The following is a 24662-nucleotide window of genomic DNA, read 5'->3' on the forward strand; positions in this document are numbered from 1 at the left end:
TCCTCGGGGTCTGACTTTTCTCAAAGCTTCTTTTCACTTTGTAGAGCTCAGAGCATGAAGACGGTGCAAAATGTAAAAATATCAGCCTAATGCTACCTTGTGATATGAATGACTATGGGATTACAGGCAATACATTAAGTTGTAATACTACAAATAAAGTATTCGGTGCCCCAGAATCCCAGATTTGGGGGAAAACGATGTGATTTAACTTCTTCCACTAAATTCTGATTAAATAGTTATTGTATGTGGAGTGGGTGTACATTCAATTCTTCAGAAAATTCTCTTTTTGTCATTTAATCAGTACCCACTGACTGCACACTGGCAAATACAAGAGTTCTCACAAGTATAATTACTCCAGAATCACCAACACCATATTACCAAATACTCATGGGCTGATTCTGACTTTTGGGGTGACTAAAAGACAATGATGTATTGACTTGGACATGAAATTCTAGCCAAATCAGAAGTATATATTTGCTTCAAAAGAGAAATGACTTAGTCTGACAACCGAAATTCAGAGGGACATAACTAATTCCAGCCCAATCATAAAAATTCAACTCTGTTGAAGCTGAAATGTTACTTAGGTATAAATGGTTGCATGTAGCACACGTGCACACAAGTTTTACACATTTTCCCCATGGTTTTCCAGATGGAACCTTGCTTAGAGATTTTGTGATTAAGTATTTTTAAATGTTTTGTTTCCTACAGTTCATAGCTCACAAGATACATATGAAAAGGACATTTCTTTATCATGCTACTTGCCATGCAGTTTTCCAAGTACTAACTGAAAAAAATAAGTAGAATCAGGCAGTGGAGAGCAAGTGTGATTTAAAACACTGACCACAGCCAACTCAGAGGATGAATGAACCATCACATCTTTTTATTTCTGTATTTCATTTGTTAAGAAATAACAAGGTGTGCTTATTGTACTTTGCCTTAAAATGTATCTTCAGCAACACTGCAGTAAGTATCCATTGTAGTGCATGTTGCTTGTGGTCTCTTCAGACAGCTAGCTGAGTGGTTTGCCCAACATAACTGTACCAAAACATGTCATTCAAGTTTTGTTTGTCCTTCTTCTAGCTCTACAGTACTATACAAAAAGGCTTTCAGAATTACTTTGTTACCTGCAAGCTTGCCAGCAGATTATTTCTCTTGCACCAGTTTTTATCATGTGCAGCATGGTAGAACAGGGAATTTTCCAGGCAGCCCCATGAGCATCACCAGGATGTTCCTGCAGGAGGGAAGGAAACTGGCTGCCCACCAGGAAAATGGGCGGAGCGTGGAACAACTGTATGCTGACCTCGCACTGTGAGCACTGCCTCCTTCCATTCTATTTCAGAATCATCCCCTTTCTTTCATCTAGAGTAAGTTGTCAATACTACAAAGCATACAACTGCAACCATCTTCTAAGAAATCTAAGAATCTCTTTTATTTCGATGTGTTTATAAAATGAATGCAGGTGCTCTCTTACCTTCACATTTCACGTTTCTTTTTCCTTCATGGAGTCGCTCTCACTGTTCTACTCTCAGTATTGCTGCCTAAAGGATGTGGGTAGAGATGAGATGCACAGCTCATCCTAGTGTTGTAAATAAAATGAAAATAAATACTGCTTATCACTTACTCCCAGCATATCTTCCTGCTCTCTGTTCCTCCTCAGTGTAATACAGCACTGCAGCTATTTCTGCCAATATGGGAGTCACAGCAGAATTTCCATTCTACAATGGCTGCTGTGAATATCAAATTCTGAACGTGCACAGTAGCTATGAGAAGGATGTGTGTACAATCAGCCATGAGGTCTCTTTTGTAATGAGTTAGTACCAAGAGCAATTAATTGCCAGCACTTCTCTGGTTGGATTATATTCAGAGCTACGTAGGGTGAGGAAATCACAGGATGGCTCATTTAGTGTTTTCATAGGAGTCAGAGTTAGGGAAAAGGGTCACAGTACAAAACCAAAATGCTCAATACTACAGACAACTAAAAATCTATGCTTGACTGAATGCACTGATATTTTAATTTGGTTCTTAAGAAACTTAATTTTCCATTTGAATTGCAAAAATAAAAATACTATACTTAGTTTTGTTGATAACAGTTTCAAAAATGACAGCAAATAGGATTTTTTTTTTTTAACTTTTCCTTTTTTTGTTCGCTCGAGGCAGAATAAGCAGTCCATTCTTTTGCTTGACCTCTGTTTATCTGGAGAATATATAAACATATTGAAACTTTGTTGTGCTCTACAGTGAGGGAATGAAGTGCATCGATTGCTTGCGATTATTAGCTAGAGTGGGATAAGCCTTCTCCTTATTATGCAGATTAGTGAAGCTCTCAGTTCCAACATATTGTACAGATGCAGGAGAGCAGCTGCTCTTACAGATGGCAAGTACACAGCTCCATTAGTATGTATCTATTGTCTGCTTTTGGCTTGCTCAGAGGATGGAGAGGATGGGTAAAGAGGAATTGTTACACAGTGAAATGTAAAGGAGAACACACTCTTAAAAATCTGCTCTCAAGAGACTATTTACACAGCAGGGAAGACAGCAATCAAATTAAAAATCTACCCTAAATAAGAACTTTCATATGTCACAATTAAGCTTATATAGTTTTAAAATAGATTAACCATTAAAAAGTAAGGAATAGAATTCAAATTTCATGGCAAAGAAGTAGCAAATAAAAAGAGGTTCATTGAAAATTTGGTCGTGAATGTGGCTCTTCCAAAGCTTTCCTTTATATCTCCTCCCCCTTCTGAAAAAAATATATATCCTTCCTCCCCCCCACAGAACAAGTCCTCATTTATTTTGCATAAAATAGAAGAAGAGCAGAATTGTGCTTCATTTATTAAAGTTTTTACCATCAGAATATAGCATTTTATGCAACTTCTTGCATTAATGAGAGCTGAAGCAGCTAAATTTAAGTTGGTATAGACAACATTGATTGTGCATCTATGTCAATTATTCTTTGCAAAAATGCTAAGCAGAACATTAGTTAACCGTGTGGTAATTTTTAATGTGAACAATTCCTGAGGAAATACATAGCTGCAGGCTGACTAGTGAAAACAGAGTCAAGTAAAGGACAATTATTTAGAATGCAGTCTATGGCTGGATGCACAAATTATGGTTGTACCAGCAGGTTTCATGATAAACTTAACATACAGTTTATCCTTGTTGTTATTTAGCACAGAGATGACTTACAAAGACAGAGTAGTAGCAAGGTGCAAAGGAAGAAGAAAGCAAACCCTGAGCAAGTGCCTCACTCCAACCTGGAATTGTGGGAGGCTGAAGATGCCTAAGCAAATGCAGGAGAAAGAATACTCAGTGAGCACTGATGCTCAATAGTGAAGTTATACAAAGTTTTTTACCACCTCTGCTAAAGTTTGCAAGGTAAGTTAGTTCTTAAGCATCCGTGCTAACAAGTAAAAAAAAAAAAAAAATTAGTTTTACTTACACCAAAAAGGTCCAACACCCCTCCCAACCCCAAAAAAAGAAAAAAATTGGCTTATTTAGTGCTGACCATAACATACAATGTATCTGTTTTCTTCCTGCATTTTGAGCACAGATCAAAGAACAGCATTTATTTGCATGTTCAGACTCTGCAGGACCAGATTCGTATTACCTTGCTTTGCTGGCTGCTGGCCTTGCTCAAGCCAGGACAGGAAGAGAAGTATGTCATCTTCCATGGAAATGAAAGCAAGAGTTAAAGAAGAAAAAAACACCTTACTTTGTTCTCACTGCTGGACAACTGTAATGTTAAAATGTGCCAAGGATCTGCCTGAAACTGGGAACAGAAGGCACATGGGTAAGGGAGGAATGATACCAGTCAGTTCAGATCTCAGCAGTGACCCCACTACTATGTGGCTCCTGATATACCTGTGAGATCCTGCTGGGCATCATTGCATCTGTTTAATGCTGGAGAGGCGCTTGTCCTTAGTGACAAGCCTTTCACTCCAGACAATCTCAAAAGCTGACTTGTCTGTAAGCAAAGTCAATTACGTCTGAGTTGCATCAGGATTGTCATATTTAAATACCATAAAAATGTTGAATGAAGTGAAAGAATTGTCTTTCATTTTGCTGCTTTCTATGGCATAAATGGTTTGGTTTACACTGAGCATATTTATAAGAAAAACATTTAAGAATAAGACTAAAGCAAATTGTCATTCTCTTTTGTTTTCTAAGGTAGTGGAACTGGTAAAGATGTTGTATTTGCTTTCATTTTCAATCTGAGATTCATCCTGAAAAAGCATCATTAAAAAAACCCTGAGTGAGCATTTTGTTTTAAGTAGCTGAATTTTAATATTCCACAAGTATATAAAAACACAAATTACAGAAATGATCAGGGAAGAAACATGCTTGGGGCTGGCATTTTTCTCTCAAAAAATCAGAGTCTTTTCACTGCCTTAGAGGTCTGTGTTTTCCATGTGAATATAAGTGGTGCCAGGCAATTCAAATGTTCAGCTCTTGGATAATAACAATACTATTCTCCGTAGTCTGATCATATCAAACTGCACATGCAGAGAGGCTGTTCTGCTTCCCTCAAAGTCCTACTTCCTCACTAGCAACAGACTCAAGGAAGCTGGAAGTTTTGGTTGATAGGGTTGAAGTTTTCAGAAAGCTGAATAACAAACTTTTGCTTCTGACAGTGATGAGTTTGATTTCTACTTAAGAGAGAAGTTAATCCAAGACACTGGGGTGGCTCTCCTTCTCTGTCTGCTCTAAAGATAAAAACCAAAATTATGCCCAGGCTCTCATGCTGTACAGTCTGACTCGAAATTAAACCCAAAGCAGTTTTGCGCCTCTGTGGAAGGTGGGAATGTGGAGCACAGCCACTCAGACAGCAAGCTGCATGAGCACCACCATGTCAGGCAGGATCTCAGAAAACCCCTGTGGGGATCTCCTATGCTTAGAGATCTCTAGATTAGCAGTACATTCAAATTAGTCTTCTATTGGGTCTCACAGATTAAATGGATACACTCAAAGGATTTGGCTTTAAATGAGTCTTTCAAGATTTGTGCTCAGATGAGAACAGAATTTTCACTTGCCTCCCAAAGTGTCCTTTGCACCCGTGGCACTGATACAGTCTGATTGTGACTGTGCCACCACATCCGTCATTCTCTTCTTCATTGCTATCATTCCTGTGTTAACCTAGACAAAAATAGCTCCTCAGACATCAGCAATATCAGTGTTGCTCCTGTTGCTGTTCTTCTAATAATGTTAACAACAGAAAGATGACATTACACAGAGGTGATATGTTTTGAGGGGAAAATACTATGGTAGGATACATGGCTCCAAGTATTTCCTACATCATTCATTTTCTTCTTTCTACCTGGTTCATTTATTTATCTTTACGGAGCTGGTTTTTGTTTCATTTTGATGTTAGCAATGTAAATGTCTGTGCTCTTTTGACAGCATCACCTATAAGTTCCAGAATGAAATTCTGAGACCATCCTTAGAAGTAGAGATTATTCTCCTTGCACTACTTTTTTATTTGGAAGTTTTATCTGTAATAAATTGCACAGATTACCTAAATGAATGAAAAAGAGCAGTGTACTTCGGACTGTTCTGTATCATCCGCATGTCCCAAGATAAGTCTATCCTAAATTTGAGGGGGTTTTCCCAACACCATTTCGAATTAAGACCATTTTTTCAAAAAAAATCATGTCTTAAGAAATAGTTGACATGAATTTTAAGATTAAATCTCCAGATATCTTCAACAGGATAAATTTGAGACTGGAAGAGATCCACCTTTACTTACCCTGAATTTTGGAAGCTTAGGTTCAACCCATCCATACTAAGGACTATGCCCTAAACTTACGTTCTGGCACTGTAAATTATTCAGGTTTTAATCTCCATATCATAGTCCTACCACCAAAGTTCATATCCACATAGTGCTGTGATTATTTGTAAATTTCTAATACTTCTGATCAGAACAGTAACAGTAAGAAAATTAAATCTGGTTGGATATTTTTGGATACAAAAGATACTGCTATGCATCTTTGGTATTTTTCAGTTGATTCCCTTGCCAAAAACAATCTGTGTGAAAAAGAAATCATCACCAAGACTCATATCGTTACCTTATCAGGAAGGCTGGCAACAGGCAGGCAGTGTACATGCTATGCAAAGCAGGGGAGGTTGAGATATCTTTTGCCAAAGTCTGAACTCACTTTGATTTGATTTCTATAGATTTAAAATAAAATGCTAATAAAACTGAAATCTTATAAAGTCATATGCCACTAAAAATAAAATCTATTAATAGCTAATTCCCTGTGTATTTTAGTAATAGTTTTATATGCACACATGTAGCAATGTAATTTCTCACTTTATATATGTAACAGTAATACTATCACTCAAGAAACTATGGAAAATAGAGGGGAAATTACTTGGGAAAGATAAGGGAATTTTATGGTATTACTCACCAAAAATATAATTAAAACAGATAAAACTACTTTGAGCTTCTAGCATTTTTCGGATTTTACACAGATATGTAAAGATTTTGTCCTTATAAACCTCAAGTTTATAATTCATGCAGGCTACATCCTGGGGTTTACAGCTTTACAGAAGAGATTTTCATGTCTGAAAGCTAATCATGAAGCAGAATTGGAGTACAAGATTTTTAAATAAAGTCTTTTGGATTTCAGGTGCTTCTTACGTCTTTAAAATAAAATTATAATAAATCAGGGCTGCGTTTCATTATGAGATGATGGTTCTATAAAAACAAAAGCAAAGATATTTCAACCTAACTTTTAGTATGGAGAAGTCCTGCAGTATAAATAGTCATCAATTCCAATGTCACAAGAAGCTTCTACACTATTCTGAGGTTGGAGGAGATGCTCAGTCCTTTCTGCTCCATGATGTAAAACCACAGCATATTGTGGTTTTCCCAGCTGCATACTAATTCCTCCTGACTTCTGCTAAGTTCGTACTGTAATAGGAAAAAAATCCCCTCTTGAACTCAGTAAAAACAGTGTGAAGCAAAAATCTTTGGAAGAAAGATAGAAAGAGAGAAATAGAAACTACATATTCCATGCCACTCACTTCCCATAAGCAAGTTCTTGGGAGCATGTGTGATGAAGAGAGCATCTACATTCAGAATACCTCAGAACAGATTGAGTCAGAATTGATGTGGAAGAAAAATTATGAGAGATCAGGGCAGAAGTGTGATCCTCCAGCAACAGACTTTTCTGCTTGGGCTTTCGACAGAGCTGAAAACCAAAAGCAACTTCTCTGTACTGATGTTACTCACTTCTGTTGGAGAAAGCAATTCTCTGAGCACCTGAATAATTCAAAGGAACAGGAAAAACAAAACAAAACAAAACAAAACCACTTAACAGCTGGGGCAAGTTTTTTCTCTCCTACTGAAATGAAAACCTCCTGGAGCTCTTTCAGATGATGGCCCTTATGTACTAAAACATGTTGTACCATGCACGAGTTTCTGTGCAATGTTATCATGCTGTATAAAGCTTAGATTTCCACAACTCCTTCCCCAATGAGGTTAGTAAAATAATTTATGTAAAATAAATGAGAAAAGAGAAAGGTTAATCAGGGTACCTCAACTACAGAAGGGGGTTTGGTTTTGCTTTTATTTCCTCCAGATGACTGGTTAAGTCTCTAGCTATCAAGAATGCTTAAGAGAGATAGATAACAAACAACAATTGAGCTGGAGTCAGATGCCCCTAAGATTTCAGAACTCCTGCATTTTAAACAAATTACTTTCAAGACAAATTCTGCCTGAAAGTTTCAAGCCAAGAAAATTTTACTACCTGTCACGTTTTCAGATATTTCATATAAGGAAAAAATATAAGAAAATTCAGCAGTAGATAACAGAAGATTTTTCATTTTAAAAGAATATCAATAAATTATGACCAAAACAAGGGAACTCATACCAAACCAATCAAAGCCTTGCACACGCTGTTTTGTTCAAACAGCAGTATCTGAAACAATCTGACAGTTATTGCTGAAAGTAATAACAAAAGATACAAAACATATAAATGCTCTGTAGTTGGCACCTTCTCTTTACCTTTAACATTTATTAATATAGCAAACAAGAAAAACCTCTGGGGGAAAAAAAACCTGTGTTTAAAGCCTGGAGTTGCCTGTGATTTTTTTCCCCATGGCAAATCCATGATGGTTCCATTTGATATTTCAAAATGCAGGTAGTACCACCATGTACAACTCTTTAAGCTGACATGCATCTTGCGGTATATTTTGTCTGCAGAAGCCAAAAGTATAAACTACTTCTCTTGTTGCATGAGTGATGAACATTACAGTATCTTTCCTCTGAGATGAAGTGGCCATGACTGCCTGGAACACAGCTGTTTTGGTTTGGGTTTTTTTGCTGATAGTTCATATTGGTCCTGCTCCTCAATTTAGAGTGGCAAGATAATATTTCAAAGTCACAATTTTTGTTCTCATTTTGCAATAAATATAATCTAAAAGAAAAGTGCATGTATGTTATAGCAGAAAAATACTGTATGATTGTAGGTGATGTGTGCGCCCATCAAACATAATATAGAAATATTTTTTAAAAGCCCAATAGGAAATTTTTGGAGTATCTAGGAAGGTAGTTCCACAGATAATATTTGGGCCTGCAGCTCAGAAGGTGGCAAGGTAAAGCCTGCCTTGCCTTGGTCACTGCCTCTCCTCTCTCATGCTTCCAGCAAGGAAATGGAAATGACATTTCTCCCCATCTTGTTTATTTAGCTCTTAAATTCTCTGGGACAGGTATTTTTACCACTGTAATACACAATAATCTCCTCTGGGGCCCCTGAGTATTGTTCTATTGCAAATAAACAACGCAACATTGAAAAAGCAGTCATAACAGGTGGAGGTATTTGTGCCTGCACCTACTGCAGTTGCCTTTTAAGCAGAATTGCAGCTGCTGAGAAGTTAAGTCATCATGTTCACACAGCACTATCCCCTAAACTGCAAAACCAGGAAGGTCCGCATAACCTACAAAGGAATCTGCTAAAAAACAGAGGTCAAACAGAAAAGAAAAATGAGAGAAATGAACATTTACACTTCCTGCCAGCTGTATCTGTTAGAAGCCCGGAGTGTTTCCTTAAGTGCACATCCCACACAGGGGTAAGCGCAGAGCTACTGGTCCAATCCTACAAGCAACCTTATGTCTTCTTCCTACATCCTTCAGTCTCCCATATTTTCCTCTTTTGAATGGAGGCGTTTGGATTCCAGCAAAGTTTCCTTTGACATGTGAAGTGTTGTTAAGTAGAATTTTCCCCTCTCTGTCAGTCAGCACCATGGGTTCTCAGCAGCCAGACATCTGAGTCCTACGAAAGAGGATCTGCCAGGAGCATGCTCTCTTTCCCAAACACTGTTTTTAAGACATCTGAAAAAACATACCTCTCATCCTGTCACCAGAAGCAAGACTTCTGTGTGTCCAAGACTGTGTCTTCCTTTAACTTCAGAATATAGTTCATATAATAATTCTGAAATACCAGAAGAAAGATCTGCACAAACATTTCCTGCTCCAGACAGTTATATATCAGATCATACCATCAGCAATTGGGTGCTGCATGCTACAAAAGTCAATTCCTGTTCAAATTAGACTAACCGTCAACCTGATCTCCGTGCTGCATATGTTGCATGCGTGTTTAAAAAAAAGACATATCCATTAAGAGGGGAGGTTTTTCCATCTCCATCATGACCACTCCTTCACAGGAACTAGCAGCATCAGTCACAGACATTTGTTGAACTTTACAAGAGGTCTCAACTCTGTTTGCATCAGTAAGTCTTTATCATGATGAAACATTGGTGTCACACTGGGGGGACTTGAGCTGTCTCAGAAATACCCACCATAGAACAATGCCAGATACTGGCTCTAACTCATTATCAAATCACAAGCACATTCCTAGCATCCTGAAAAATACAAGCAGGTAGACAAGCATGTAGTGAGGCTTTAGCACCTCATGTGGCACAGGAACAAGTTGCCCAGAGAAGCTGTGGGTGCTCCTTTGTAAGCATTCAAGGCCAGGTTGCATGGGGCCCTGGGCAGTCTGATCTGGTGGGTGGCAGCCCTGCCCATGGCAGGGGGAATGGAACTAAACGATCCTTGAGGTTAGTCCCAACCAAAGCCATTCTATAATGCCAGGACCTCCATATGTAACAGTTCTGATCCTCATATCACATTATACACCCAAATGATCAGCAACAGTAGGCAAACATTTCACTGCCCGTTACCATTTGCTTGCGAGGTTGGTTGTTCAGTCTGTTTTTAATGTTGTTATTCTCTTTTCCCTACAAGTGATAGAGGAAAGAAATTATTTGCAGTATGAGTAACACTTGGGAAAATGTAGGCACTCAGTATGTGCTCCTCTAAGTACAACATTAGGAACCTTTCTACAGAAAGTTACTAAACTGAACATCTCAGAAACAGCACTCAAATCATCTTTTGAAAGGAAGGACTGACTAAGTCCAACTGCAAGATCACGAGCCATAAGAGTACAATTAATGTCTTGAAATGACCAAAAAGAATTGATGGTTTTGTGGTATCACGCAAAAAGCAAAAATTCTATTTGAACTGTTCACATAACAGATGTTTGCTAGGATCTACCATGCAGCCTGCATACACAGTTATGCTAATTTGGCACTGTTTCCCTTCAAGTTAGCTCTGAGTCATTAGTGCACGCCGCTAGTAGGTCCTTCTGTCTAACTAATAATTGCCTATTATTGATATTAATTAACATTTTTTGCACCTTCCCTCGGTTTTGACCTAGTATCTGTTGGTAGTCTAATCACAGTGGCCTATTAAAAGTCAAAATAGAGGGGCCTATAGCAGTCATGAGCCATTTATCAAAAAGCAAACAAGGCCAATTAAACAGGCAGCCAGACAGTTGTCTTGATTTGCCGCTGACTGTTTCTTGATCACCATTATAAATTGCTAATCGGGCAGAAAGTGCTAAGCAGTGCATCTGCAGGGGGTGGTTATTGCTCATTCCCTGCCTGGTGACAGGTGAGGGAGGCTAGTGATGGTCTTATTGATGTGAACTGCCCATCAGTCGGTAGTTATTGTTAAAGTTCATGATGCTACAGCTGATCCTCTCCTGCTGAGAGTCAATCAAATTAATTAGTGCTAGAAATTCTTCTATATTATTCTAACACAGAAATACAGAAGGAACACACTGTAATTTAGTTCCAGAAGCAGCGGGGAAAAAAAAATCTCTATGTATTGCAGAGTGTGGGGGGGAAATCAAATATTGCTTCTTCCATTATTTTATAATAAGGGCTGCAGCTAAAGGTTTTTATAGCCACAGATCAAGAGATCATAATAGAAGCATATTGACAGATTTTTTTCTGCAATACTCCAAGGAACTGGCGGTAGCAGGAAAATATATCAAAACCTTATCATCAGAGCTGAGATCTTCTGTGAAAAATCAATAAAGAGTTATACATGGTTTGAGTTTAAACAGTTCTCTGTAGTCATTTAAACATAGTGCATCTGTGCAGCTTTTTACCTCTGGAGACTGGTGTAGCCTAGCAACTGCAGGGCTTAAACCGATTAACTACAAATGAAGTACTGTACGCCTATCAAAGCAATTGCTCATGGTTGCCTTTGTTGTAGGGGCTGAGCTAATTGAACATGATACAGTATGAAGATAATTAACACCCATGAGTTTGTTAATTGCCTGTTAGCATTACAACACATTCTCTGCCTTTCTTTTTAACTAGTTCTTCTGCAGCATCTTCCCCTCTTAAAAGGATGCGGGGCTCACTTAGTTGGCAATGATATCTGATAGTTCGTTAACCCTTTTTAGAGGAAAAAATTATCCACGTGGAGTAATGAAGCAAATGTATACTCTTGTCAAACACAGACTCCCACTTAACCCACGCAATTTACAGAGAGAAGAAATTGGGTTTACATAGACTGCACAAAATATGTTTATTTTCAGGGCCAATTTATTTCAAGCAATTTAGCCATTATAAATGCTTTTAAATATCTTTTGTAGGCTGCTTTTATGACTCAGCTGCTCTGCCTTCTAAACCGAACGATAAATGTCTTTTAGGGTTGGCATATTAATTGAAGGCAGCATCTGGTCAGCAGCTGACCTCCTCTACTTGTCGTCTTTGTTGGCTACCCAGTTAAAACTAACAGCTTATTTGCTTTCTCTGCCAGCTTCTCCTTCCATTCAAGGGGCGGAGGGCTAAGCTCAACTTTATTTATGCCAAAATGCTGTGTCAACCAATACAAAATAACACTGATTTTCCACAATCTATTAATCTCAAATAGATCCAATCTGAGTAAATTCCTTGGAAACTGGTTACTGTGCTTGGTAAAGTATTTCTTTTACTATACTATTTCTGAATTTGTGATGAAAGCATATGAAAGATCCAGAAAACAAAATAATGGGTGCAATACACTGTTAGGGGACATTTCCTTAAAAGGAGGTAACACTTCAAGGAAAAAGAAAAATAGACTCCAATCACAGCATTTGTTTACCACAGACAAGATCTGATCTTTAAGACCTGCTTCTCCAATATTGCTTGCAAAAGCCCTAGCTGCATCACAGTAGATTTTCTTAAGTGACCCTGGTTTCCTTAGCTGTTACTGTCAAGTTAATACTTGTGGAACAGCTGTTCCCTTGAGAAACACTACTAGTGCCCAATTACAAGTTCCATCATCGATCATAAGTATTATTTATTCAGCAAAATGAATTGCTAATTAATAACTGATGAGCATTATGGCCTTGAAGTCTGTAATACTATTAATTACCTTGGCAATTGGGATTCTGCCTGCGAAGGACTACCAAGCACATTTTCTTAACAATTAGCACAGAGAGATTACTGAGTGCATACCTGCTACAACAGCAAGGGATGATGATCTCTGAGGCTTTAAGAGAGCTGTGTAGTTTCTGAGAAGGCTAAACAAGACTACAGCCCTATTGCTCTGGGCCATATGCTTAGAACCATTCAGTGACAAAGGGAAAACACTTTCATACATTGTGGTGTTGGAGAGATTTGGCAAAATGAATGTCCCTGCCTGGAAGCAATGCAGCAGCAGCAGCATGGTCACACTAACACACTGCTATGTGCTTTGTACCCCGTGACTGCTTGGCTGGGTGGGAACACTGCAATGAGTGCATTGGCACTTGGCCTCAGGCCTCCAGCAACTGCTGCCTGAACATCTCCTAGCAGTTACTGTTTAGCATCACTGTAAGAGTGAAAGGACAAAACAGCAGCTTTTTTGTGACATCGGGATTCACAACACTGATGTTAATATTGCTCTACAACTTGAAGTTTTTCTCTTAACCCTTCTCTCCAGCCCTTCTTGATTTTCTCTTTCCAGCTCTGTGTCACCTTGAATTTTGAGTGCAAATTCCTTGGGGCAGAGACTGGGTTTATATGTCTGTAAAGCCTCCAGAATATGTGTGGAGCTGTACAAAGAAATTGAATACTACCCAGCAAACTGCAAGATTAAGATCAGCTGCTGCCACAATACTAAGATTTGTTTTCTGATTGTCAATAAAAAAGTTAAGCTATCACAAGAGCTCAGCTAAGCTCATGAACTGTGCAATAGCTGCACAGTGATAACGACCAAAATTTTTTGTGTGAAGCACAGAGGTCTTCATGGGGATGAGATTCCAACACAGTATCGACAGTGTTTATAAAAACACTGATTGTAGCTGCAATACAAAACCATAGAACTGTATACAAGCCATCATATTTGCATCTGTTTTATTTAGTGCTAAAATAAGCTAGAGGATGTTGGAAACGTACAAAGTTGGTCTTTTCTGCACCACTTAGATAGCACAATGGTGGCCAGTCCCTGTTGTCATTTTAACTCCTTTCTTCAAGGCTCAATTTTGCCTTCATCAAACTAAAAGCAAAAAAAAAAAAAAAAAAAAAAAAAACACCAACAGTTTTCATGCTGTAGAGCAAGAAGATGGCTGTCATCCCATCAAAAAAAGGATACTTGCTGCAGCTACCCAGCATGAAACTGGTAATGTGCATGCAAAATAAGAAGGAATTCAACTTTACTGGAAATCTAAATCTACTGGATAACTGTCAAATAGCAAAACGAAAGTCCACAAATTCAGTCTCATTCATCGCTGCAACCATTTTTACAGGAAACTTTCTACAGTTTAAGCTGAGATAACGTATTTCTGATCTGTGCATGTGAAGTGAAAAAGAATAAATATGCTGTTTGTTGAAAAATTACATCCTGACAGCAGTGATCTCCCCACTCTCTGCAAAAAAAAATCTCCTTGTCTTTTGTGGATGGCTTACACAGACAATTTTATTTGGAAACAGGAGACTTCTTTACCTCTCTTTCTAGACCCAATGGTTTGTACTGACTGTCAAGCTACTTTTTGTCTCTGTACTGGCTAGCTGTAGAAGTCAAAAAAATCCTTTGGCTAAAAATCTGTTAAAAAAATGAAAGAGAGAAAATACGAAGAAAAGTTTTCTTGATCATGATAATTGCCTTCATGTGAAATAGAGCATGTTATGACTAACCATAAGCACAGTCGTTTTTCTTTGGTCCTACAAGCTGTGGCCTGCTTGTACTTTTTTCTTTTTCTTACCTGGAGTTTTGTGGTCTGCCCCGTGTTGTAGGACCAGGGCAAGCTTTGCCCACAGACTACAGCCACTCTCAATTCAGCTGGTCGGCTATTAGTGATTTGGAAAGGCTCAGCTAAAGGAAATGCTCAATCATACATTCATTTTGCACTCCAATATAAAACAATGCAAGTTGAAAAAAAAAAAAAAAGCCAATATCACTGGCAGAGGGTCCAAATACAACCTGCTCCAGATTTTGTTCTCTCTAACCAGAAAGCCCTGCACTGCTTTTTGGCAGGCTCTTTACTGCCTGGTACCCTGACATAACCTCACATCATGAGAGCATACCATAAAAGCAGAAGTCTGGAAGCAAAACAGCTTTAACAATGTTTGGCCATCTGGCTTCATTTGTTTTAACGTAGGGAGGAAGGGGCCTTGGCTCTGATCTCTGGGGATCTGGCCCAAACCTGGGGCTGTTGCCGGGACATTTCCTGGCCACGTAAGTTGTCGCCATTGCCTGGTACACCTAACAAGGCTACTCAGGAAATCCTGTGCAGCTCCCAGAAAGATGGGATGGGATTTGGATGCAAGATATATCTTCCCCTGCAGCATGGATTTTTCAAAGAGTCTTAGAATGGGTTGGATTGGAAGGGATCTTAAAGTCCACAAGCTCCAACACTCTAACTGTGATCATAGCTGCCATCCACTAGATCATGTTGCCCAGGGTTCGATCCAGCTTGGCCTCAGACACCTCCAGAGCTGCATTTTGGCAGAGTTCTGTGGAGATACCAGCTTCACAAAGCACGAGGATTGCCATCACTTCACCCACACCAACAATCACAAACAACAGATATGCACTCTTTCGCCCTAGAAGATAGCACGTGTGTTTGCTAGGACAGAACCCTGAAATACACCAAGGGAACTGCCACAGCATTGTTCAAGCAAGGCTGTCCTGAAGCCAAACCACTCTAAAGCATCATTATCTCCTCAGAAAACTATATTTGAGCAGTGCCAGCAGGAACCCTGGTACCCATAAGCTCGTTCAAGACACAAAAAGACTGATGTATTTTAGCTGGTAAGAAAGAATGTTTTTTAACTCATTACTTAGTATTTTAAGAATCTGAATCAAAAACATTTGCTAGAAAACATTGTACAGTCATCTAGGATAATATTGTTTGAATAGATGGAATTTTTTTTTTATCTCCAGCTGCACTTCCTTTGGATAAAGGGGAGAAAGAAAATACCAGATAAATTATCTGTGAAGTTCAATCCTAGAAATGTCCACCTTTGCACAGAAGAACTGCGTTTAATTTTACATTTTATTTTGAGAAACTTTTGTGGACAATTCAAGCAACAGGAATCATGTAAAGCTCACCGTCAGAATTGCAAAGTGTAAAAACTCATTTCACAAATAACTTCTTTAAATGCTAAAGCTTATATTTTCGTCTTTTTCCTTCCTGGCCAGTATAGCATGTAAACTAATCACGAGCTGTTTAGATTAATGCCTGTTCCATATTTCATAAAGTATAAAAATCGCAGATTTTCTATTCCCTGATTGCAGTCAAAATAAAAAAGACAAACAGCGAAGTTGCCTACCAGTAAGATCACTCATTTGTTCAATTTCATCAAGCTGGTATTTGGTTCTCCAGAGATGAGAGTCTCTCCGGAGAGTTCCTTCAAGAAGTTACCAAGGAACTCACTGGAAGATTGGAGCTAATGGCACACTCCAGGGAAAAGACGTTAGAAAATTTTGTTCTAAAAAGCAGCCTGAGCTGTTTGAGAGATGCAGAAACCTTCAGCTCTCCTGCATGACTAGCAAACGCTTTTTGTTGCAAACTTGCTCTCCTCTTCAATCAGCTTTCATCTTGCCAAATTCCTCTTCATTTCACACTATCTGCAGCAATACACTTCTTCAAATTCAACAGTGTGTCTACTTAGCACTGTTTATGATAAAGTTCTGGTTTAAACATAATTCACAGTATACTGTGGATAGCAGGGCAATTTGCAGAACTAGTCTAATGTACAGGCTCAAAAATTTAATTATTACCAAAGGAACAAAGTCTAACAGACTCCACAAAAATTGATTTCCCATTTCCACTTCTGGAATTTGTAACTCCAAATTTTGCATAGGATTATTTCAATTAATTAAGCACAGAACAAAGCATTTAGTGAAGAGAGACTTCATCTTCCATCATGAACAGTATCAAACCTAGACCAGAGTATTTGTTTCTGAGGTCAGAATGTAATGCAAACATCCTACAGTTTATTAAACTGTGTGCTGAATGGCCAGAGAGAAAAATTAGGGGAATGTAAGGAAATTAAGACAGAGTATCAAGTACCCAAAAAAATGAGTAAAATTATTGTTTTAATTAAAATGTAGTGTAGAACAATAGCACAAAACAAGGACAATAACAGAGAAAGCAAAGAAACAACTGAGAATGCCAACTATTACCTGTGCAATAGCAGAACTAAAAGACTTGTCTAGGCAGAAGCAGACTAGAAGAGAGTGGGGGAAATATTTCATGGAGGAATACACAGTCCTGAAGGGAACAGAAATGAGATTTTACAAGGCTGTTTGAGCTAATGTCAAACACAAGAACAAAGGAGCATAAACTAAAGCTAAGGGAAGGGTCAGCCCCTCAAGGAATTTAGGCAGAATTCTTTTAGATTGGGAGCAGTGAATATACAGAATAAAAGGCAGAGGAGAACAGTAGAAGAAAACAAAACCCTCAAAACTATTTCAAAGAGTTACAAAAGCAGAACCAGAACTCTAAACACAGCAAAAAACATTATTTTACAAAATTGCTAATGGAGAAAAGTGGCATAAACAGTTAGGCTTGTTTCCTATGAGGCTAATTTTCTATTTGTCCCACTTGCAAATACAAGGGGAGAATTGCAGAAGCCCCATATGACAAGGAAACATTTTTTTCACCTGTAGGACTTCTGGCCATGCAGATTCTGAGACTTGGTTGTCCTAAAGTTACTGAGAAGTACTCAACTGCTCACTGAGATACCAGTGATCTCCAAAACTTAGCAATATCCATTTTTCAACTCCAACAAATTTTAACAGAGCTGAGTGAACAAAGCCTCTTTGAAGCTCTAGGTTTAAGCAAATCATGCCTGCAAATGATACACATTAAGAAGTAAGACACTGAAGAAATGTATGTACTTCACTCTCCTGGAACTGCATGCCTTGGAAGTCTTTTTCCCAGGCCAAACAATCTATAGGCTGCAGTTTGCACTCTTCCCCATGGGCAATCACTCAGCAGCCTAATATGTTTCAGTAATGATTTTTTCCTAAGATTCAGCTTAAATTTTCTCTTGCTTAATTTCACCCCATCACTCTTAGTTATACCTTCCTGTACCATCTTAACTATCCTCACTCTTTTTGAAGTTCAGGCTCCCTTCAAACTTAGTTGTGTTTCCCATCAATCATCTTCTAGCATAGTCACAGATATGGCAGTTAGTTCAGTTTTTTTTCCAAGTCTTTCTTCATCATTTGATCCCTTCTTCCCAATTGCTTTGTTGCTCCTCTCACCTTCTCAACAGTTTGTCAATATTTTTGTAACAATACTTGTTCCAAGATTTCATGCAGTATTGCAGGTATGGCCTTAGATTGACACATATCAAAGCTATTGTCATTCTACCGTAATATCTTTAGAAACTAAAGCCCAAATTGCATTGATTGCATATGTTTCTGCCCTTGCATTCCCAATTCATCAAAGATGCATGGCACTAACAGTAAATACTCTGAGTCGTAGAGTTTGTTTTGCAAGAGGTTCCTGCTTTGACTGTGAGACCAGCTTTGTGAAAAAAAGCCTCTGGTCCTTGTCTGCAAGCTCAATAAGAGCATGATGCCAAAAGCAATTAACAAATATTTAAGTAAGTAAATGAATGGCTTTGAGCTCCTTTGGAAAGCTCTCTGGAGCTTCACCTCAACTAAATCTGACCAGATAGCTGCAAGCAGTCCCCGAGGTACTTCAGTCATGGCACACAGAACAGAGACCTGGGTGTACTGGTGCTAATACAAAGGAAGAAATACTGTTTGCCATGTAACCACATAATACACAGCATGCCTCCTGTGGAGTGTTGTTCAAATAGTTCAGCTACAGAGAAGTGAAAAGACAAACTTCAGTATTTACCACACTTGGGCAGGAAAGTGCTAAAGGACTTCTCACTAGGCATTCATGTGAATAACAGTAACTTCACGGAGGGAGTCTACATTCCACAGTTTCTCAGATGGAGGGGAAGAAGGAGAGGAGGAGAAAAAAAGGAAAAAAAAAATGTTCTACCTACCCAGAACTGATAGGGTACATCTGAAATGTGTTAGCGGGTAATTCTGACTCCTCCCTACAAAAGGAAAAGCATCATCTGAGCATCCAGACAGGGTTCCTTCATGCAGCTGTCAGAGCTATCTTTAATCATTTGCTTCCTCATATTTTATTTATTTTTTCTGAGACTTATCCCTGGTCATCGTAGCTAAAATCTCTCCAGATGCATTTGCTACTTAATTCAGTGATGAATAGTGATCAAAAAGTCTGTAGACTTACCTTACCTCATTGTAACTGAAAGAAGAGATGGTGCATATTAGTACCAGCTTAGTGGAAAACATTATGAAGAAAAATTTCCTTTCACACCTTTACTTAATTTATTTTGTTTGAAGCTTACCCATATTTAAAGTCCTAGACAGACAGAGTGCAGGTATATAGAGACAGTGAGTGAATTCTGTGCCTAAACTAGTTACTGCTCATTAGCTGAGTAGCAGTACTTCTACCTGCTTTTAACCTACAGTGATTACAGAACTGAGTATGTAAGCTTGAAACATTCATTTCAGTTCACACAAGGAACTCCTTGTGTCCAAGACACATTAAATCCTGAGGAATATAAAAGGAATGAAAACCAAGAACAACTCAGCAAGTGTCTCTGCCTCCAGCCTACCCATAACATGCGTTCATGCAAGTCCCAAGGCCAAGGATATCAGAGAGTAGATATTCTCCTGTAAGGTGCTAGGGAAGAGAATAAAGAGAATAAAAAGAGAATAATGTTGCTTCTAATGCCATGTGCATTTTCTCTGTAATAACTTGGAAAAGTACAAACAAACATCTAGCTCTTTTTCAAGATTCACTTTCTACTTGCTCTGGGCTGCACCTCATGGAAGTAAACTTCATAAAAAGAATTGAAATACCACCTCCTTTAGTTTGAAACGTGCATTTAATCCTTTTCATTGGCTTTCCCTTTATCCAGGTGCCATAGAAGAGGCAGACACTGGGTCTGGATTTGCCTTCTGAAAAATATCTGCTACCCCATATATCCTTGTCATGTCTCTTCTTGTTTATGTTCATTCTAAATTAAATAGTGCCAATTCTTCCACTCTCTCCTCATTCAGAAGTCTTTTCACATCTCTCCAGATTTCCATCATCCTGGAACAAGGCCCTTTATTTCTGCTATTTCCTTTGTGAGTTTAAGTAATGAGAACTGAATGCAAAGAAAGTCCTTTATAATAACACTGTTCTAATATTCTCACTGTCATTTCATTCTCCCAATGGAAACTTTTCATTTTCTTTTTAACCACTGCAATGCACTGAGGGGAGCCCCTTGCTGGGCTGTCCAGGGTGATGCCCAGAGTCCATCACAAGCAGTTAGGGTGAATTTGGAGCCAGTGATGTGATCCAGATCTTCCCTCATAATCTCTGCCAGCCCTGCTGCCATGGGTGCCCCAAAAGTCTGTTTATTCATTCTGTCAGATTGAAGCAGCAGATTACATTTACTGCTCTCCCAAAGACAAGCCCAGAGGATTTGAGTCCTTATATTAAATCAAACTTGTCCTGAAGGCAGTGGGAGTTTGCAAGAGCTAAGAGACTGATCTGGAGTCAGTTCTTCAAACCAAGAGCTTGGGCTCTGCACATAATGAGCACCATGGGACCAAGGTCGGAGGAAGGGGAAAGTGGAAACTGTGGACTGTTTATTGACAGACAATCAGCATGGCATCTCACTACACTGCAGATCCTCACCTCTCCTACTCTGCAAGCTTTCAGGCTGCAGAAAGCTTCTCAGCTGTTCCAAGGTTGGGTTGGCCCATAGCATGTCACTGGGGACTCATTCCCTTGGTAAGTGCTATGCTTTGGATTTCACTGCCTACAGTAAGTCACAGGTCTTAGAACCATAGAAACACCAATGTTTAGAAAGGATACACAAAGATCAAAGAAGTCCAGGCCACACACAGTATCACCAAAATTAAATGTTTCTTGGGCGTCAGTAGGTCAGGGCTGTGCTCACTGCCCTGGGTGTCATCACCTACAAATTCACCTAATAACTTCAAGATCTTTATTGGAGTCATCAACAAAAACATTAAAGAGACCTGGTTCAAACACGGGGCCCTGAGAAATACCACCAGCAGCAACTAGGGCAGCTCTCAGGCCACAGCCTGCCCTTGCTCAACACAGCCATGTCGTGGCAGACATCTTGGGACATTCTGAGGGTCACACCTGAGAACGGCTTTCTGATGCCACCACCAGCCACCTCCCTGACGACCGCCATAAGTGCGGGGACCCATCAACAGAACACCAGTCACTGACCAACCTGCGCCTTGACAGCACAGAGCTACGCTGAGGAGCAACTTACTATGAGCCTTCCCACCTGCTGCTCCCAACCTCTGCGGAGGAGGATGGATCCTCCTCCACTGAAAAGGCATCAGCTGATGGGGAGCAGCCACCAAACCGAGCCGATGGATGTCAGTCCACCTGCAAGCGACATCATTGAGCCCAGGGAGGTGGACCCACCTCCAGAGGATCAGCCTATGGAAGTGGATCCACCTCGCTCAGGGCAGAGCAGGCACCACAACATCGTACGTGCTTGGAGACGGTGCTACATCCATCGGTGTGCAAGGGGCTCTCAATTTCCATTTGGTGTTGAAAAGTGACCATCCGCCGGAGAGCCCCTGCGCCAGCAGCTGCTCCTCATCACTCTTCCTTCCCGTCCCCCCTCCTCATACTTCCCCAAGACCTCTCACCTCTTCTTTCCTGAGCTCTGAGGAAATGGGAAAGACTGAGCCTGGGTCCTCTGAGCCGCTGCACCACCACAGCAAGAAAACAGTGGACAGCTGTGAGCTTCCTGCAGCCTCCAGGTGAGCCATGAGGAAGAGGGCAGGACTAGAACAGGATCCTCTGAGATGTGCCTAGACAAGAGTAATCCAGCAGATGGCCCTGAGTTCCCTGCAGCCTCCAGGTAAGCTCTGAGGAAGAGGGGCAGCCTGTGACTGTGCCAGGACAAGAGGAAAAGCTTAGTCAATGGCCCCAGGCATCCTGCAGCCCTCCAGGTGAAATCAGAGAAGCTCCAGATGCAGCTGTTCCTTTGGTGAATCAGAGGACCATGGCTTGCATGGGAAGAAAACCTGACAGTCAGCGTGAAGGCTCATTCCAATCGCTCCTTCGGAACTTTCTTGTATGATTGGACAATAAACCACCTTAGAAGGACAATACAAAATCACAACAATAAAAATAGCAAAATCAGTAAAGTGCCTTTCTGGTTTTGGTACATTAGTCTCCACTGGGACTCCTGTTACTCCTCCCACTCTCCCCAGTGCCCTGACAGAGCTCCCAGCCCACATCCAGCAGCAATCCCTAACACCCTGGTCATGCCCAATGGCACTGCTGAGGGAGATGTGCCCAGAGGGAGCAGCACTCTGCCAGGGGAGAGAGGGCATCAGGAGCTGCAGGAAGATACTTCCTGTTCCACACACCACCTTTGGTGAAAAAGTGTTTTTTTTAAACACCATCTGACCCTTCTCTGGCATAGCTGCATTCTATTCTTGTCACCATTACCAGAGAACAGATAACAGTACTGCCTCTCCTCTCCTTCATGTGGCCACTATGGGACCTTCCTTCTGCCGTCTCTGCTCTGGGCCATACAAATCAGGCTACCTCAGCTGTATGCCTGTCATAGAACTTGTGACCACAGGAGCATCCTGTTGTGGTGGGATTTGGTGCCACCAGAACTGCTTTCCCACTTAGTGAATTATCCTTTGGTGCAACATCTGCAAACTGTCACCACTTGCATCCAGCAAAGTTGCTTTTCTCAGAAACCATGCACTGGCCTTCTTGAGTTTAGGATAAAAACCATTTTGAGCTACCCACCAAACAAGTGGTCCCTTGTCCTAACTTCATATCCTTTTAGGAGAGTGTAGATTCATATGAATTCCATTTTGGAACGTAAAAGAAGTAATAGTGTTCTATTGACTGGCATAAAAATAGATTCGCATGTATTTATGTAGCAGATATCAGTACATATTCTTTGGCTCTGAGCCTCTTTGTCACTACCTTTATTAAAATAAAATTTAATCATTTGTATCCATCAACTCTAGCCACTACTGACCAACGGGGACTGTCTCTCAGTCATCATGCATTTCTAGCATAATGAATCCATTTGTGCAGAATACACAGTGGGCATTTCAATTCCTAATACCACTGTCCCCGTGCCATTTGCATTTGTTATTCGTATTCATGAACATTTCCAGAACTAGATGGGAAGATAAAATCTTAATTTTTCTTGAGGAATTTGAGTGAGTTTTGGACAGTGGGTGGCAGGTTGCCTTTCACACGGCAAACTTGCACAACATATCATAATAACAATGAAAGAAATACAGGGAAGAGAACAGCATGGGCATCCTGCCACTTTTCCTGTTTGGAAAAGCCAGATGAGCTGCAGAGTTCATATTATAACATCCGTTTGAAATTCATCTTGTATGAGGCCAGGCTTGTGAAAAGGGAAGTATGAAAAGACCAGAAAGAGAATATTTTTATTCTCCTTTCTCAGATTAGGGACTTCGTTTTTTGAATGGACTTGCTCTGGTGTTTTCACTTGGCTTTACTCTTTATATACACTTATTTTTTCATGATGAAAAATCTTCTGAAACAGAATAGTATCATCATGGTCACTTGGTGGTGTCTCAATCCCTGAAATTAATCTGTGCACTGTTTTCTAACTTCTTTTAAGCTGATGATCTTCCACCACATACTGTGCACAGAAGCTTTCGGGAACTATACTACTCACACTGCACTGAAGAAAAGCAGCATCTCTTAATTCAAATACTTTATGACTTTACATAATAGAATGAGTCAGGAGAGCAATTAGAACATTAACCCATAGTAATCCTAGCTGGATTTTGAGCTTAGCACTGACGAAAATCCTGACCGAACGACAAACAGAGTATTTAAAAGCCTGCCAGATGACACAGATACTGCCAAGCAAAACACATCATTAGTCTTGGTTACAAGCAAGGTTCTCTCACTAAGTTTTTATTAGCTTGAGGTATGACCTGGTGCAGATCAGTGTTCTGGGAAACGAATGCTGCAGTCCCACAAGCACACACAAACAGCTGCTTGACAGATACTCCACAGAAAACTACCTAAAAGCAAAGCAACTCTTAAAGGTTAAAACAGCAGATACAGAGCACTGAATCAGATCTTAACCCACATGCACAGAATGAGGACATGGTTAGGATGGTTAGGGCAGAGCAGGCAAAGATTTCCACTGGGTATTGGACACAGGGTGGGTCTTACCCCATCTCGCATGCCTTGTGCCACCTTCACTGTCTGTGGGAAGCAGGGGAAAGGGCAAATCTCATGAGAAAGCAAACAGCCAAATTACATCCAGATTTGACCTCAAGAAACCTATTCTGGTCATGGCCTCATTCTTCCCTAAGGTATGCTGGCTGCTGGCAGGGCTCTGGGAGTACACTGGGTGACATACTAGCCCCTGCTCTTCTCGCTCTCCATTCACAGATTTGGTCAGGGGCACCTCCAGTTCAACTGCAGGCAGCAAAGAGTTAAACTTATATGTGTTAAGGGAGATTAAGGCTGAAAATTGTGCTAAGAGCTTATTCTTCTCCTACTGTGCAAGAAAAGGGTGTTTGTGAAACATCTAAAATAGTTGTGCTACAGGCTAGCAAAGAAAGGATACAAAAATGAGGTTGGAAGTAATAGATCTATAAATCTGGCATACCATTCCTTGGTCTTGCAGTTCGATCTTACCAACAGACACCCCCTGATTTCAGCTCCAAGGCACCCAGTGTGCAGCTCCGCAGCCTTGCACTGCTGCCAAGGGAAAGCAGCATTGCTTGGACCAACTTCAGCACATGCTGTGCAAGGCTGGGCACTTATTTCCAAATT

The sequence above is a fragment of the Tetrao urogallus genome (assembly GCF_951394365.1).
Source record: "Tetrao urogallus genome assembly, chromosome: 8".
Taxonomy (NCBI): domain Eukaryota; kingdom Metazoa; phylum Chordata; class Aves; order Galliformes; family Phasianidae; genus Tetrao; species Tetrao urogallus.